Genomic DNA, 18,097 nt, shown 5'->3' on the forward strand with positions numbered 1-18,097 from the left:
ATACTCACCCAACTGTGCTATCTGACATGCCCATTTTAGTCATGTAAAACTTCAGTCAGACTCCTAATATAATAGAGCTGAATTATAGAGGGGTAAGAAGCTTGTGCCACTTATAGCTTGATAATACTGGGCAGAGATGTCTGCAACATAGTAATAATTAGTCCACTGATTGGAATTAGCATAGTTTTGGGTGGCACCACCCGAAAGGCTGGTAGCCTGAATGTGATAAAAGGGAAACACAGGCTGACTGCTGTTGCTTGATGCTCACTGCCTTCTGCCTAACACACCATGAACTCTTTCTCCTTTGTAATGCACCTTTGCCATGCCACCCTGGCTTGGAGCCAACTGACTACGAACTGAAACCTCTACAAACTAAGAGCTGAAATGAACCTTTCTTCCTTTAACTTGTGGGTGTTGGGTACTTTGTCTCAGTAATGAGAAAAGAAATAACACAGCAAGTAATGTAACCTCCCTATGATATTGAGATAATGACAGTATTTAGTTTTTAGGGTTGTGTAAGAACTGAAAAAGTTGATGCTCACCAGCAATTGCCATGTAAAAATAATTTAGATTTATAACCTTAAAATAAATGTAAAAATAAATACTTATAGTAGTGAAATATTTTTAGGCATGAGAAATTGCAACTTCAAAGCAATGTAAAAAGGGTCCTAAATCTACATATACCTAGTGTCACATAGGTTTTCGGGGGGGGGGGTGTCAAGAGATAAGACTAGCTGAGAAGAAAAAAAAAGACTAGCTGATAAGAGCAGAGAAGGCATAATGCAATGCATTGTCAAATCTAAACTGTTGTACAGAAAAAAAGGCAAGAGGTGGATGCTCTACAGAGAAGTGTCTTAATTTACCTGCTTCTTCATGCGGTAGCTGGGAATTGGTTCCAGGAATTCCTAATGTCTTTACTTTTTTTGCAAACATTTCTAAAAGATATTCACTAATTTTTGTTCTCTCTCTCTCTCTCACTCTCTCTCTCTTTCTCTCTCTTCTCCTTCTCCTTTTTCTTCTTCTTCCTCCTCCTTCTTTTTAGTGACTCTCTTTCTCCCCCACCCCATCAGACCACAAGTAGAGACTTTTTTTCAATATTTGAACAAATGAGAAATTAAATTTTCATTTTGACCAAGGGTTAACAAGCTGTAGAAATTAAATTGAAACCAAAAAAAAAAACAGTGAAGTTTCAGCCTTCTACTATGATGACTTTCTCCTCCCCTTTCTTCTTCTTAGTGACTACAGAAACTCACAAGAGAAACAAGGAAAGCCTCCAGAAGTGAAACAATCTGAGTCCTTGTCTCTGAGACTCAAGCCAGCCCTTTGTGTCCTGCTCTTTCCTATAAGTGAACAACAAGGTCAGGTCTTCATACAGAGGAGCCACACACTTTGTGATGCAGCAGCATAAGCCTGAACGCTTCTGGCAGGATGCAATATCTCTGTGTTCTGGTCTTTCCCTGAGGTATGAATCACTTTTATATTTTTCACTCACTTCAGCTCTCTCTTTGAGCCAGTGACCTTGTTATGTGATCAAAGGTAAAATATAAAGGCAGCAGATTTCATTCTGGTTCTTGCGCAAGTTGATAAAAAGGCTCTGAGTTTCCCACTTGGCAAGGAATTTCATTCCTTAGAAACGAAGACATGAGTGGAATGTGAGGGGTAGAATTGGGGTTGGGAAAGCTTAGCTATTCACTAAGTACTCATAAATTCACTGAGCTGGAAATGGCCTAATTTAGAGAAATATTCAAGCATACCCATATGCAAATAACAATCACTAGACTATATTTACAAACCTGAGAGTAGCCAAACATCAAATTATTCCCAACCATCAAATTTATCCAAAGACCAAATCCACTTCAAAGTTCTAGATGGAGTTTTAGGAATTGTGTGATAATGAGCCTTACAAAGAAAAGACAACACAGTTTCCAACAAGGGTCTTACGACCACAATTAAATTGATAGTTGTGTTTACTAGTCATTAGGGAAACGCAAATTGAAACCATAATGAGATTTTTGTGTGTGTCTTACCTACAAGAGTGGCTAAAATTAATAGACTGACCATATCAAATGTCAAGGAGGAACTGGAACTCTCCTACACTGATTTTAAGGGTGCAAAACAGTACAACAGCTTTGTACTTTAAAAGTTAAACACATGCATAGCATGTAATCCAGGCATTGTATTAGGAGGTATTTGCCCAATGGAAATTAAAGCCTTAATCTATACAGAGACTTGTACATGATGTTCACTGTAGCTTTATTTAGAATAGCCAAACCTGGAAATAACCAAAATGACCACCAAATGTGAAAGAATAAACAAATTGTAACATATCCATCTATTGAAATACTATTCAGTGGTAAAAATTATGCATTCAGCAATACTGATGAAACTTAAAATAAGTAAGTAAAAGAAACTATGGTATATACTGTCTGATTCTATTTATTTAAAAATCCTAAAGAAATACAAACTTATCTATAGGGATAGCAGATCTGTTGTTACTTGGGATGGTGAACTGAGCAGGGGCAGGCAGAAGGGATTACAGAGTGTCTTAGTTACTTTTCTTGTTGCCGAGACAATATACCTGATACCCACAAGTTAAAGGAGGAAAGCTTTATTTAGCTCATGGTTTGTAGAGGTTTCACTCCATAGTCAGCTAGCTCTAAGGCAGGGTGGCATGCAGAGGGGCATCACAGACATGAAACAGTCCATTGCAGGGCAGTCAGGCAACAGCAAGCAACAGCAGCACCCTTCTTTCTATCCTATCCAGGTTACTCACCCTTAGGGTGGGTAGCACTCATATCTGTCATGGCAATGACAAGTCAATACGTTTCAGTTATAACCATCAATGTTAATGGTCTCAATTCACCAATCAAAAGAAATAGACTGGCAGAATGGGTCAAGAAGCAAAATCCAAAAATATGCTGCATACAAGAAACACACTTCATTCAACAGGAAACTCATAGACTGAAAGTTAAAGGGTGGAAAACAATATTCCATGCGATGGAAACACGAAAACAAGCAGGAGTAGCTATCCTCTTGGCAGATCAAGTAGATTTCAAACCAACACTGATTAAGAGAGATGAAGAAGGACACTACATCCTTGTAAAGGGAAGAATCCAAGAGGAAGAGATGACAATCATAAATATCTATGCACCAAACACTAGTGCACCCAACTATATAAAACAAATACTAATGGACATGAAAAGTCATATATGCACTAATACAATTGTAGTGGGGGACCTCAACACCCCACTGTCACAAATAGATAGATCAACTAGACTAAAAATAAGTAATGAAATACTAGGACTCAATCGAATTCTTGAACAAATGAACTTAACAGATGTTTACAGAGTCTTCCACCCCACAAAATCAGAATACACATTCTTCTCAGCTGCACATGGGTCATTCTCAAAATTGAACCACATACTCACACATAGAACATGTTTAAGTAAGTGCAAAGGAATTGAAGTTGTCCCCTGTATATTATCAGACCATAGTGCGATGAAATTGGAGATCCATAGCAAAAGAAACTCAAAAAATGTCATAAACACGTGGAAATTGAACAACACACTTCTGAATAACCAATGGGTCACAGAGGAAATTAAAGAAGAAATCAGACAGTTCCTTCAATTAAATGACAATGACAATACAATATATTGGGACACAATGAAAGCAGTCTTATGAGGGAAATTCATAGCAGTGAACACTCATATTAGGAAAACAGAACAAGCTCAATTAAACAACCTGATGCTGAACCTCAAGCTTCTAGAAAAAGAAGAGCAGGACAACCTCAAAGCTCAAACAAGGGAGGAAATTATAAAGATCAGAGGAGAAATCAATGCAATGGAGACCAAGAGAACAATACAAAAATATCAATGAAGCCAAGAGTTGGTTCTTTGAAAGAATCAACAAAATTGACAAACCTTTAGCCAACCTTGTCAGAAAAAGGACAGAAAAGGCCCAAATCCGTGCAATTAGGAATGAAAACGGTGAAATTACAACAGACCCAGCAGAAATCCAGAGGATCATCAATACCTACTTCCAGAACCTATATGCCAATAAGATGGACAACACAGAAGAAATGGACAGATTCCTAGATACCTATGAATTACCAAAGTTGAATGAAGAAGACCTAAAAATTCTGAACAACCCAATATCAACCAAGGAAATTGAAAAGGTAATTAAAAACTTATCAACTGGGAAAAGCCCAGGCCCTGATGGCTTTACTGCTGAATTCTACAAGACATTTAGAGAGGAACTACTGCCACTACTGTTTAAACTCTTCAATGAAATGGAAAGGGAAGCAATACTCCCAAATTCATTCCTGGAAGCAAGCATCACCTTGATCCCCAAAGCAGAGAAAGACCCAACTGAAAAAGAGAACTATAGGCCAATCTCACTAATGAACATAGATGCAAAAATCCTTACTAAGATACTGGCAAACAGAATGCAGAAGATCATCAAGAAGATCATACACCCTGATCAAGTGGGATTCATCCCAGGGATGCAGGGATGGTTCAATATACGAAAATCAATCAATGTAATACACTATATCGATAGAGCCAAGGACAAAAACCATATGATTATCTCCATAGATGCAGAAAAAGCATTTCACAAAATCCAACATGCATTTAGGATAAAAACCCTATCAAAAATTGGAATAGATGGTCTCTACCTCAAACTGATAGAAGCCATCTATGAAAAACCAACAGCCAATATCATACTAAATGGTCAAAAACTGAAATCCTTCACACTAAAATCAGGAACAAGACAAGGATGTCCACTATCACCACTCTTGTTCAATATAGTTCTGGAAACATTAGCCATGGCAATTAGACAAGAGAAAGAAATAAAAAGAATAAAGATAGGTAATGAAGTCAAATTGTCATTATTTGCAGATGACATGATACTCTATGTAGAAGACCCCAAGAACTCCACCAAAAGTCTTCTAGACTTAATAACCAAATTCAGTCAAGTAGCTGGTTACAAGGTCAACACACAAAAACAATAGCTTTCCTCTACACCAGTGACAGACTCACTGAGAGAGAAATAGGGCAAATAATTCCTTTCACAAAAGCATCCAAAAAACTGAAATACCTAGGAATCAACCTAATGAAAGAAATCAAAGACCTCTTCTCTGAAAACTATGGTACTCTGAAAAGAGAGATTGAAGATGATATCAGAAAATGGACAGACATCCCCTGCTCCTGGGTAGGAAGGATTAATACAGTGAAAATGGCCATACTTCCAAAACTGCTATATATATTTAATGCAATTCCAATTGAGATCCCAGAAGCATACTTCATAGACCTTGAGAAAACAATCCAAAAATTCATTTGGAATAAGAAGAGACCCAGAATAGCAAAAGCAATTCTAGGTAACAGAGACATGGCAGGGGGTATCACAATCCTCAACCTGCAACTTTACTACAAAGCTACTGTGATAAAAACAGCATGGTACTGGCAAAGAAACAGACTTGAGGACCAGTGGAACAGATTAGAAGATGCAGAAACAACGCCAGACACACTCAGCCATCTCATCTTCGATAAAGGAGCCAAACACCCTCACTGGAGGAAAGATAGCCTCTTTAATAAATGGTGCTGGAAAAATTGGGCTTCAACTTGCCAAAGATTAAAACTAGACCTGTATCTCTCACCATGCACTAAACTAAAATCAAAATGGATTAAAGATCTAAATATTAAAATAGAAACTCTGAACTAGTTGGAACAGAGGTTAGGTAGAACCCTTGAAGACATCAGTGTAGGAAAAGATTGTATGAACAAAACCTCAGTTGCCTGTGAACTAGCACAATCAACAGTGGGATCTCTTCTTATTAAAAGCCTTCTGCACAGCAAGAGAAACCACCAGCAGTGTGAAGAGACAACCCACAATGTGGGAAAAAATCTTCACCTGCTCTTCCTCAGACAAAGGTCTATTATCTTGATTCTATAAAGAACTTAAAAAGATCAGACCTCCCAAATTTAAAGACCCAATCCAAAAATGGGCATCTGAAATGGACAGACATTTCTCAGACAATGAAGTAGAAATAGCAAATAAATACATGAAAAAATGTTCAACATCACTGGTCATTCGAGAGATGCAAATGAAAACAATGCTGAGATTCCACTTCACTCCAGAAAGAGTGGCTGCTATCATTAAATCAACCAATAACAAATGCTGGCGGGGCTGTGGGGGAAAGAGGAACCCTACTCCACTGCTGGTGGGAGTGTAGACTGGTACAAGCACTGTGGAAATCGGTATGGAGATACCTCAAAGAACTAGGACTGGAAGTCCCATTTGACCCTGCTATTCCACTGCTGGGGATCTTCTCCAAAGAATTAAAAGAATCATACCACAGTGATATATGTGTGCCCATGTTCATAGCAGCACAGTTTGTAATAGCTAAAACTTGGAAACAGCCCAAATGCCCATCAACTGGAGACTGGATAAAGAAAATGTGGTTTTTTTTATAGAATGGAGTAGTACTCAGCCATAAAAAATGAGAAATTAGAGACATTTATAGCTAAGTGGATGCACATTGAGGCAATACTCTTAAGTGAAATAAATAGGACACACATGAATAAATACCAAATAGTTTCTCTGGTATGAGAAACTGAAAGTGTAGAAAAGGACTAAATGTATAATAGGTAATGTGAAATAGGAAGAAAAGGGGCAAAGGGGAAGGAAGTGGGAGGGCTAGAGGAAAGGATAGAAGGGAATGGGATTAATATGAGAAAATGGAAAACTAGGAACAAAATCTTTGTAAATAGGAGGAATGGAGGGGTTGAAGGGAGGGCTGGGCAAGGGTGAAAAATAAGAACCAAGAGAGACTATGTAAAGGTGCAAATTTCCAATGATGAATGTCATTATATTGTATACCTAAAATGTACCAATGATTAGAATGAATAATCGATAATGCAAAATAGGAAGAAAAGGTCCAAAGGTGTAGGGGTAGTGGGAGGGGCAGGGGAAAGGAAAGAAGGGAAAGGAAAAATGCTGAGAAATGGAAAAAATGGAAATAAAGTCTTCGTAAATAGGGAAGGGTGGAGGGCGTGAAGGGAGTTCTAGGAATGGGGAAAAAATAAGAACCAAGATGCATTATGTAAAGGTACAATTCCCAATGAGAAATGTAATTGTGTTGTATACCTACAATGTACCACTAAAAGAATTTAATGAAAAAAAAAAAAAAAGAAAAGGTTACTTTTCTTCCATCCCCTGGTTTCTTTGTTGGTGTTTTCTCTTCTGACTTGAGTACTGGTTTGGTGGGCTGACCTTGAGGAACTTTGAAACCAAGGATCTCCAGCATGACTCCAGCTGCACTGTGTTTGGCTACCGTCTTGTTGGTGCCCATGCCTTCTGCAATGTGGTTTCTGACCTTGACATGCATCATAAACTCCCTGTGGCTCAGGAGGCCTCCCTCTGTGAGGAGAATGTAGTCTTGTTCCTTCTCCTTTTGGGCTTGCTGGATCTGGGCCAGTCTGCTAATCAGATTCATTAGCCATATTCTGGACTTGTCTATAACATGCCTGTAGGTTTGGTTTTCTTTTTTTTTCATGGCTTCACTTGCTCAACTTCAGGCAAAGATGGCAGCTTCTTCAACTCCTCAAGAACACCAGTAGCAGTGTTCTTCTTGAAAAATCTCTTTGCTCTTCCCTTCACCTTCCCCTACAAACTCCCCAACCAAACCCTGGTCACAAAGTTCTTCGTGTGGGTTGGACCACTGTCCCAGGCCACCTTGGAATTCACAGGCAAGTTTCGCTTAAGTGCAATTTCAAACACTTGACTTATTTCAGATTTATCGAGATTTTCTTCTTCTGATTCTCTTCCATTCATTTCCAGCCTCTCCAGTGGGGCTCATTCTGCAGGATCCTCAAAGCTTCAGCAGGAGCATCATGTTTCCAAGCCTATCTCCTTTTTATTTTCCCATTAAATTGCTGTCCTCCCACAGAAAGTTCAAAAGTAAAGGTGGAACTGGAAATGGGTAAAAATACCTCAGGGGATAAGCACCTCCTCTCACACTATAGTTGTAGGTGGACTGCATCCAAGATTAGGGATCAATAAGCTTATACTCTTGGTATTTTTCCGAGTTGCATGCACAATGCATTTAGCTCAATGGTAGGAGTTATGCTTTCTTAAAGAGAAAGTTTTCCAGAAACAGTGTTGGTTTCACTTAGTTCTGAGAGGTTATGTGGTTAGGAAACTCCTGGCTGCTGCCTCTAGCGCATCCCCCTGCCCCTCAGCTGGCCAGCTGTCCTGGGTGGTGGTGAGGACAGGAAGGAGGGAGGAAGAAGGGAGAGGAGGAAGGGACAAGGGCTGGATGGAGGGTAGAGGCAGAGTGGGCCCTGGAGGAGGCCCTCCAGGCCCCAGGGTCAAAGAAGGAGGGAGGGAGCCAAGAGAGGCTTATTTTTATTTCTAATTATAATATGTTTAAAATAGAGAATTTGGGAATACAAAATAATAGAGAAACATTTTTTGTACCAATGCGTCCTTATTTTCTTGTAAATATCTTCTCTGTAACAATGATGGAAGTCCCTATTGTAAACAGTTTACCTGTTCACACGTTTGGCTGTGATGCAGATCTCATCCTGGCATTTAGGTAACCAGAGCCTTTGGCCATCCTTCATACAGCAGGAGGGGCTTTCTCAGCAAGAGCTGTGCTTATTCTGCACACATATCATATGGACACTTAGCTGCCTTGTTTAGACTAGAAAGATCCAAGGTACTAATGGATCTCATAAAAGGAGAGAAACCATTTTGGTTTGTTTTATGATTTCTAAACTTTCATAGAACAAGAAGAGTGAAAGTGTACACTTAGGAAGAGTCTCGTGACTGTGCCAGTAAGAACTTGTAAGTCCCTATTGCCTCAAAGATATATTTTATTCTAAGAGGCCAGGGAAGTATAAAATAGCCATAAAGCACAACGGGCTAATGCCTTATGGGAAATTAAAGGCAGGTAGCCCTTCCTAGATCCTGAAGGCTGTAGCCTTTGACACTTCACTGGATAAGGCTGCCACATGCAGAATATTTATACTGTAGCTTTTTCTCCTATCTCAACCTAACAGCTACTTATTGAATATTCTTTCTGTTAAGGCCCTGTGTTAGACGCTTCAGGGGACACATGGGGCAAGAACGTATTTCTCTTCCCAAACAGCTCGCCATTGAGTGGGACACAAAATAAGCTAATGGCATCACTTGCTATCAGAGAATAGCAGGAATTCTAACTCTTAGTAAGTTGGTTCTTTCTGGTCTAATATAATCTAATAAAGATTCTCAACTGCAGGGTGTCAGAATAACCCAAAGCTCTTTAAAAAATATTCAGATGTGTAGGGCTCATCTAAACTTACTGGGTCTTAATTTTTGATAAAAGTTACCAATATACAACTCTTGATGTACTCAGAAAAAAATAAGGTAAATAAATATAACAAAATTCACCAGGCATTATTCCTAGACATTTTTAATTGTGGTAAAATTCATATAATATAAAATGTACCATCTTAACCTTCCTTAAGTGTTCAGTTCGGTTGTGTTAAGTTCACTCACATGATTGTGCAGCACCATCCCCCATCAGTTCTCAGAACTCTCCTAGCAAAATTGAAGCCATACCCATTCAAACTCCCCTTCGCATGGCAACCCCATTCTACTTTCTGTCCCTGTGAATTTGACTACAGATTTCACAAAAGCTGAACCTCATAATTTTAAGTGTCATATTTATTGTGACTCCACTTTTTAAGATTTCTTTAAAAAGCAGAACAGTGCATATCTCTTGAGGATATCACAGACACGCATTATAGGATGGGTGAAGAAAACCACCATCCTGATACTGTGCCAGAGATTTGAGGACCAAGGGATGGATTACTAGGGACCCAGATTGGAAGAGGGCTTTATCTCAGGGAACTTGGTAGGAGCAAAGATGATGAACTTTGGAAAATGCAACCAAGAGACTCATGTAATTATGAAGATAATATTTCTCAGAGAATGAATTTGAGGAATTTGAATGTATTTTTAAGTGAAAATGCTCATCTCTCAGTTACATTCCCCAAACCTGAATAGAGTGAGTAAAAGCACAATTAATTTTTCTTTTCATATTTAATGAAGTCAAGATGCATGATTTCACTCTTCGATGATTTCACAAACTGTAGTTTAAATAATCTTTAAAACAATTAGAAGCATGGTTATGATTTTTCATTCAGCCTAGAAAATAAATAAAAACAAACTAGGCCAATATTCATGTTGGAGAAGATAAAACTGAGGCAATAGCAAGAAAGTAAAACCCAACCTACCCACTCTCCATCTCAAAACATCCCCAAAAGTGGAAAATGAGAGTAGACAGGATTATGACCATGTATACAAAAATTATTTCAGTAATCATAATTTTTTAAAAAATGAGAATGATGAGAAATTAAGCTTGGGCACATATGCCTCTCCTGCCTCTTCTGGTTTCCCAAATGACAATACATAGGAGAGTAAAATTTGGAGGCTCCAGGGTGTGCTTCATACAAGGAAACAGAGAAGGCAGGAAATTGCCAGGGGCTTCCTTGCCTATAGAACCCCGAGAATGCCCAGAGAAATTCTATACAGTGCAGGAAGAATGAAGTCCTTCTAGCACCCCATAAATGCTGGCTACAGTAAATTAAGTTTTTATAAAAAAACAAAACAATAGTCCCATGATGGGATTGCAGGAACAGATTGGAAACATGGAAAGAGAATATTTAGTCACCTCAGCCAGATGTTTTTCAAATGAGCATTGGATGAACAGACATACCGATAAATTTAACATCTAATGGGAATATAAACAAATGTATGACTACAGATCACAAATAATACCTTTTGAACAAAACCAAAAGTTACTCAGTTCACAATCCCCTTAACCAGATGCCAAATATCCCACAGTCTTGCTAATATCAAATCAAGAAGAATGAAGCACAGTGGATGAAAGCTGGAATGGAGAGACAGTTGTGGTGACTTTTAATCATGACTATCAACTTGACTGGCTAAGAGACTCTTAGAGAGGTGGCTGGATCATGGGGCGCTATACTCATCAGTGGATTAGTCCACCGATGTTCACAGCTGAACATGCTGTTAGGAGGTGTGGTTCAGTTGAAGGAGGTAAGTCACTAAATGTGTGCTTTTACAGGTCACATCTCCAGGTAGTGCTCTTCCTTGTCTTCTGCCACCATGAAGTGAGCAGTGTTGCTCCACGATGCCCTTCTCTTATGATGTTCCTATTTTAGAGCCAGCTGCCTGTGAACTGAAACCTCTGCAGCTATGAGCCAAAATAAACCTCTCCTCCTTCAAGCTGCTGGTGTCAGATATTTTCACAAAAAGCTGACCAAAGCAATGGTCTTAACTGATTGCAGATAAAATATCTTACTTTTGCAAATTTTATAAAAATATATGACCACATAAACACATTCCAGAATTTTGAAGTACCATATGCAAAAACAAGACCCTGAGGCATACACTTTGTTAGCTTCATGTTGAATCTAATTCTGCCTCTGGTACATGGCTTACCCACTTAGTTACCTAATATATAAAATGCAGAAAAATATCTACCCAAGAAGGTCTTATTTAAAGAATAAGTGCAACAGCACATATAAAGAGCTGAATCTTTTTTTAAAATTAATTTTATTAGAACATTTAAAGTATACAATAAAATGATGTTCATCATTGGAAATTTGCACCTTTACACAATCCATCTTTGTTCTTATTTTTCCCCCTTCCCCTGCCCCTTCAACCCCTCCAAACCTCCCTATGTGTAAAGACTTTGTTTCCATTTTTTCTTTTTCTTATACTAATTCCATTCGCTTCTTTCCTTTTCCCTACCCCTACCACTTCGCCTTGCCCTTTGCAATTTTTCTTCCTATTTCACATTATCTATTATATCTTTTAGCCCTTATTTTCACTTTCAGTTTCTCACATTAGAGAAACTATTTGGTATTTACACATGTGTGTCCTATTTATTTCACTTAAGAGTATCGCCTCAATATGCATCCATTTAGCTATAAATGTCTCTAGTTTCTCATTCTTTATGGCTCACTAATGCTCCGTTTTATAAAAAAAAAAAACAAAAAAAAAAACCACACACACACACATTTTTTTATCCAGTCTCCAGTTGATGGGCAATTGGGTTGCTTCCAAGTTTTAGCTATCACGAATTGTGCTGCTATGAACATGGGTGCACATATATCACTGTGGTATGATTCTTTTAATTCTTTGGGGAAGACACCCAGCAGGGGAATAGCGGGGTCAAATGGGACTTCCAGTCCTAGTTCTTCGAGGTATCTCCATACTGATTTCCACAGTGGTTGCACCAGTCTACACTCCCAGCAGCAATGGAGCAGGGTTCCTCTTTGCCCACAGCCCCGCCAGCATTTGTTATTGGTTGATTTCATGATAGCAGCCATTCTTTCTGGAGTGAGGTGGAATCTCAGTGTTGTTTTCATTTGCATCTCTCAAATGACCAGAGATGTTGAACATTTTTTCATGTATTTATTTTCTATTTCTACTTCATTGTCTGAGAAATGTCTGTTCATTTCAGATGCCCATTTTTGCATTGAGTCTTTAAGTTTGGGAGGTCTGATTTTTTTAAGTTCTTTATATATTCTAGATAGTAGAACTTGGTCTGAGGGAAAGGTGGTGAAAATTTTTTTCCACATTGTGGGTTAACTCTTCACACCGTTGGTGGTTTCTCTTGCTGTGCAGAAGCTTTTTAGTAAGAAGAGATCTCACATTTTGTTTGTGCTAGTTCATGGGCAACTGAAGTTTTGTTCATAAAATCTTTTCCTACACCAGTGACTTCAAGAGTTCTACCTAACCTCTGTTCTAGCCAGTTCAGCGTTTCTGTTTTAATATTTAGATCTTTAATCCATTTTGATTTCAGTTTAGTGCATGGTGAGAGATATAGGTCTAGTTTGAATCTTTGGCAAGTTGAAACCCAATTTTTCCAGCACCGTTTATTAAAGAGGCTATCTTTCCTCCAGTGAGGGTGTTTGTTGAAGATGAGGTGGCTGAGTGTGTCTGGAGTTGTTTCTGAATCTTCTAATCTATTCCACTGGTCCTCGGATCTGTTTCTTTGCCAGTACCATGCTGTATTGATCACAGTAGCTTTGTAGTATAGTTTCAAGTTGGGGATTGTGATACCCCTTACCTTGCTTTTTGCTCAGTATTGCTTTTGCTATTCTATTTCTCTTCTTGTTCCAAATGAATTTTTGGATTTTTTTCTCCAGATCTGTGAAGTATGCTGCTGGAATTTCAATTGGGATTGCATTGAATCTATATAGCAGTTTTGGAAGTATGGCCATTTTCATTATGCTGATCCTTCCTACCCAGTAGCAAGGGATATCTTTCCATTATCTGATATAGCCTTCAATCTCTTTTTTCAGAGTGCTAAAGTTTTCAGAGTAGAGGTTTGATTTCTTCTGTTAGGTTGATTGCTAGGTATTTCATTTTTTTGGGTGCTATTGTGAAAGGAATTGATTGCCCCATTTCACTCTCAGTGAGTCTTTTTTTCATGTACAGAAAACCTATTGATTTTTGTGCTTTGACCTTGTATCCAGCTACTCTACTGAATTTGGTTATTATGTCTAGAAGACTTTTGGTGGAGTTCTTGGGGTTTTCTATATAGAGTATCATGTCATCTGCAAATAATGACATTTAACTTCTTTGTTTCCCATCTTTACTCCTTTTATTTCTGTCTGGTCTAATTGCTGTGGCTAATGATTAGAAAACTATTTTGAACAGGGGTGGTTATAGTGGAAATTCTTGTCTTGTTTCTGATTTTAGTGTGAAGGATTTCAGTTTTTGACCATTTAGTATGATATTGGCTGTTGGTTTTTCACAGATGGCTTTTATCAGTTTGAGGTAGAGACCATCTATTCCATGCTTTTGTAGGGTTTTTATCATAAATGCATGTTGAATTTTATTGAATGCTTTTTCTGCATCTATGGAGGTGATCATATGGTTTTTGTCCTTGGCAATATTGATATAGTGTTACATTTATTGATGTGCATATGTTGAACCATCCCTGCATCCCTGGGATGAATCCCACTTGGTCAGGGTGTATGATCTTCTTGATGATCTTCTGCATTCTATTTGCCATTATCTTATTAAGGATTTTTGCATCTATGTTCATTAGTGAGATTGGCCTATAGTTCTCTTTTTCAGTTGGTTCTTTCTCTGCTTTGGGGATCAAGGTGATGCTTGCTTCCAGGAATGAATTTGGGAGTATTGCTTCCCTTTCAATTTCACTGAAGAGTTTAAACAGTAGTGGCAGCAGTTCCTCTCTAAATGTCTTGTAGAATTTGGCAGTGAAGCCATCAGGACCCAGGCTTTTCTTAGTTGGTAAGTTTTTAATTATGTTTTCAATTTCATTGATTGATATTGGGTTGTTCAGAATTTTTAGGTCTTCTTCGTTCAACTTCGGTAATTCATATGTATCTAGGAATCTGTCCATTTCTTCTGTGTTGTCCATCTTATTGGCATATAGGTTCTGGAAGCAGGTATTGATGATCCTCTGGATTTCTGCTGGTTCCATTGTAATTTCATCCTTTTCATTCCTAATTGCATAGAGTTGGGCCTTTTTTTCATGAGCTCAGCTAAGGGTTTGTCAATTTTGTTTATTCTTTTGAAGAACCAACTCTTGACTTCGTTGATTTTTTTTGTATTATTCTCTTGGTCTCCATTGCATTGATTTCTGCCCTGATCTTTATAATTTCTTCCTTTGTATGAGTTTTGGGTTTGGCCTGCTCTTCTTTTTCTAGAAGCTTGAGGTTCAACATCAGGCTGTTTAATTGGGCTCACTCTGTTTTCCTGGTATGAGTGTTCACTGCCATGAATTTCCCTTATAAGACTGCTTTCATTGTGTCCCATAGATTCTGATATGTTGTATTGTCATTGTCATGTAATTGTAGGAGCTGTTTGATTTCTTCTTTAATTTCCTCTGTGACCCATTGGTTATTCAAAAGTGTGTTGTTCAATTTCCACTTCTTTATGAAATTCTTGCAGTTTCTTTTGCTCTTGATCTCCAATTTCATTGCATTATGATATGATAATATATAGGGGATAACTTCAATTCCTTTGCTCTTACTTAAATGTGTTCTGTGAGTATGTGGTCCATTTTAGAGAACGACCTGTGTGCAATTAAAAAAAATTTGTATTCTGATTTCATGGGGTAGAACTCTCTGTAAACATCTGTTAAGTTAATTTGTTCAAGAGTTTGATTGAGTTCTAGTATTTTGTTGCTTATTTTTTGTCTAGTTGATCTATCTATTTGCGACAGTGGGGTGTTGTGTTCCCCCACAACTCTTGTATTAGTGGTTGTTTGATTTTTCATGTCCATTAGTTTTTGTTTTATATAGTTGGGTGCACTAGTGTTTGGTGCATAGATATTTATGATTGTCATCTCTTCCTGTTGGATTGTTCCCTTTACAAGGATGTAGTGTCCCTTTTTGTCTCTCTAAATCAGTGTTGGTTTGAAATCCACTTGATCTGCAAAGAAGAGGGCTACTTCTGCTTTTTTTTCCTCAGGTTCCTGTCACATGGAGTATTGTTTTCCACTCTTTAATTTTCAGTCTATGAATTTCTTTTTGAATTAAGTGTGTTTCTTGTATGCAGCATATTGTTGGATGTTGCTTCTTGACCCATTGTGCCAGTCTATTTCTTTTGATTGGTGAGTTGAGACCATTAACATTGATGGTTATAACTGATACATATTGACTTATCATTGTTATGACTTTTTCTTTTTGTTGGATTCTCCCCCTTTGCACTTAATTTCTTGTTGTACCCAATGCATTCATTCTGCTGGGCTTCCTGGGGTTGTGATCTTCATTGTCTTTTCCTAGAATATTCTGCAAAATTTTTGGACTGCTGTTTTGGTATTCATGAAGTTTCTGAGGTGCTCTTTGTCATGAAAGTATTTTATTTTTCCATCAATTTTGAAAGATAATTTTGCAGGGTACATCAGTCTGGGTTGGAGGCTGTTTTCTTTTAGGGCTTGAAATACATCACTCCAAGCTCTTCTTGCCTTGAGGGTTTCATTGAGAAGTCTGCTGTGATTCTGATAGGCTTTCCTTTGTATGTAATTTGTTTCTTTTCTCTCACTGCTTGTAGAACGTTTTCTTCTGTGGGGTTTCTGGAATCTTAACTATTATATACCTATATGTAGATTTTTTTTGATCATGGGTAGTTGGAGTCCTATATGCCTCACTTATCTGTATGTCAATTTCTTTTCCCCTATTTGGGAAGTTTTCTGCCTTTACTTCTGTGAACACTTTTTTAATGTCATCTGCACTCTCTCCTGTTTTTCCATTGACCCCGATTAGTCTTATGTTATTCTTCTTTGCATTATCTAGCAGCTGCTGGATTGATTTCTCATGGTTCCTTACTGTTTTAAAGAAATTTTTCTTTTCCTGGTCACTAATTGCAATCCTATCTTCTATACCTGAAATTGGATCCTCCCATTGGCTCATTCTGCTGCATAAACTTTCGATGGAGTTTTTAATCTCTTTGAAATCTGTTTGCATCTGTTTTATGGATTCCATTTGTTTCTTATGTTGGGATTCCATCATGTTCCTCAGCTCCTCTATATTTTTATCTGTGTCCTCTCTAGATTTATTAATCATGTCTTGCACTATGGGCACAATCTCTGCTGTTATCTGATAAATTATTTCTGATTTTGTTTTTTCCAGGTCCTCTTTTTTTGCCAGTTCAGGGAGTCCAGATATTTGAGTATCAGATTGTTCCATCTTGTTGCTCTTTGGGGTTGTCTTAGGTCATCTGGAAGTCTGCTTTTGATACTTATTTATGTGTCTTCTAATTTCAACAGACGAAGACTGCTGTACCTTTGTTGAGGTGACTTTTTGCTCACCCAGTTGTCTTGTATTCTCAGCAAGCCACCAAGCAGCCTTTACTCTGCTGCTCACCAGTACACTTATTCCTGGGTTCAGAGTGGTGGCCTTCTGGATCCCTGAACTGATCTGTTGTCAGGGCAGGCTTCTGGCTGGGACCTGTCCACACTTGTGATGGTATCTAGGTATGCCTCTTGCTGGCACCCTTATGTAGCTGTTGCCTGGGAGGACCTTTGGATGGGAACTGTACACCCCAGTTCCTGTTGTCTGTGCAGGCTTTGGCTAGGGTCCCCATGCACTTACCAATGGTATTGGGACGAACCTCTGGGTATTGCTTGTGCACCTGTGTAGCTCTTTTCCAGGTGGGTCCTTGGCTGTAGCTGATGGTATGCTGGGCCTTTGCCTTAAGCTTGTGCACCTGTACAGCTTTTTGCTGGGTGGGCCTTTGGCTTGAGTGGGTGTGCAGGAGCCTCTGGGGTCAGAGCAGAGCCCTGGCTGTGATCCATCTGCAGCCACACTGGTCTGGGCATCACAGCTGCTCCCTGGGATCTGGAAGCACTTACCTGTGGAATGGCAGGCCTCTGGCTGAAGCTTGTCCACCTGTGCAGCTCTTTTCTGGGGCAGGCTTTGGTTTGGGTGGGTGTCCAGGAGCCTCTGGGGTCTGGAAGGAGCCCTGGCTGGGATCTGCCTGCAGCTGCACAGGTCTGGGCCACCCAGCTGATAAAGAGCTGAATCTTGTAACATTAACTTCAAACAGAAAATAAACTCTCATGTTTTAACATCTTGACAGAGAATATATAAAGCTTACTTCTCACATGGGAACATATGGTCCCCAAGTGGCACTGCTTTGTGTGGCTCTTAGGCACCTAGGCTCTTTCAGTGCTCTGATGTTCTGTTCCTTGGGTGTGTGTGTGGGGGGGGGGTCTTTATCTGAAACTATATAAGGAGACAGAAATGGTAAAAAAAAAAACCCAAATAATCCTTTGGTCCTGAAGGTTGCACATTATAGCACACTCATTGAATGATTGATAATACTGTTAAGACCACCTTGTGTGGAAGGGAAGCTGGAAAATGGAGCCCTAAGCAAGGCCACTGCCTCTCAGCCAGGAAGGGCATGTGCACTTTTGATAGACAGCTAGTTGTCTCTGCCACAGTACTTACCACAAGGTAGGAACTGAGTGACCTGAAAGATAAAAGGGACCTCTGGCCACCCAAAAGTCCATCCCTCTGATCTGAGGGTGACAAACTCAGATGCC

The 18,097-nt window shown here is 38.9% G+C and overlaps 1 pseudogene; it reads right to left on the bottom strand.

Moving 5' to 3' along the window:
* Window positions 1–7,156: 7,156 nt before the first annotated feature.
* LOC101707890 (double-stranded RNA-binding protein Staufen homolog 1 pseudogene) lies at window positions 7,157–8,105 on the bottom strand (annotated as a pseudogene).
* Between the last annotated feature and the right edge of the window lie 9,992 nt (window positions 8,106–18,097).

Source organism: Heterocephalus glaber, unplaced genomic scaffold (genome assembly GCF_053883595.1).
Source record: "Heterocephalus glaber isolate CG9 unplaced genomic scaffold, H.glaber_assembly_v1.0 deba00001497, whole genome shotgun sequence".
Lineage (NCBI taxonomy): Eukaryota > Metazoa > Chordata > Mammalia > Rodentia > Bathyergidae > Heterocephalus > Heterocephalus glaber.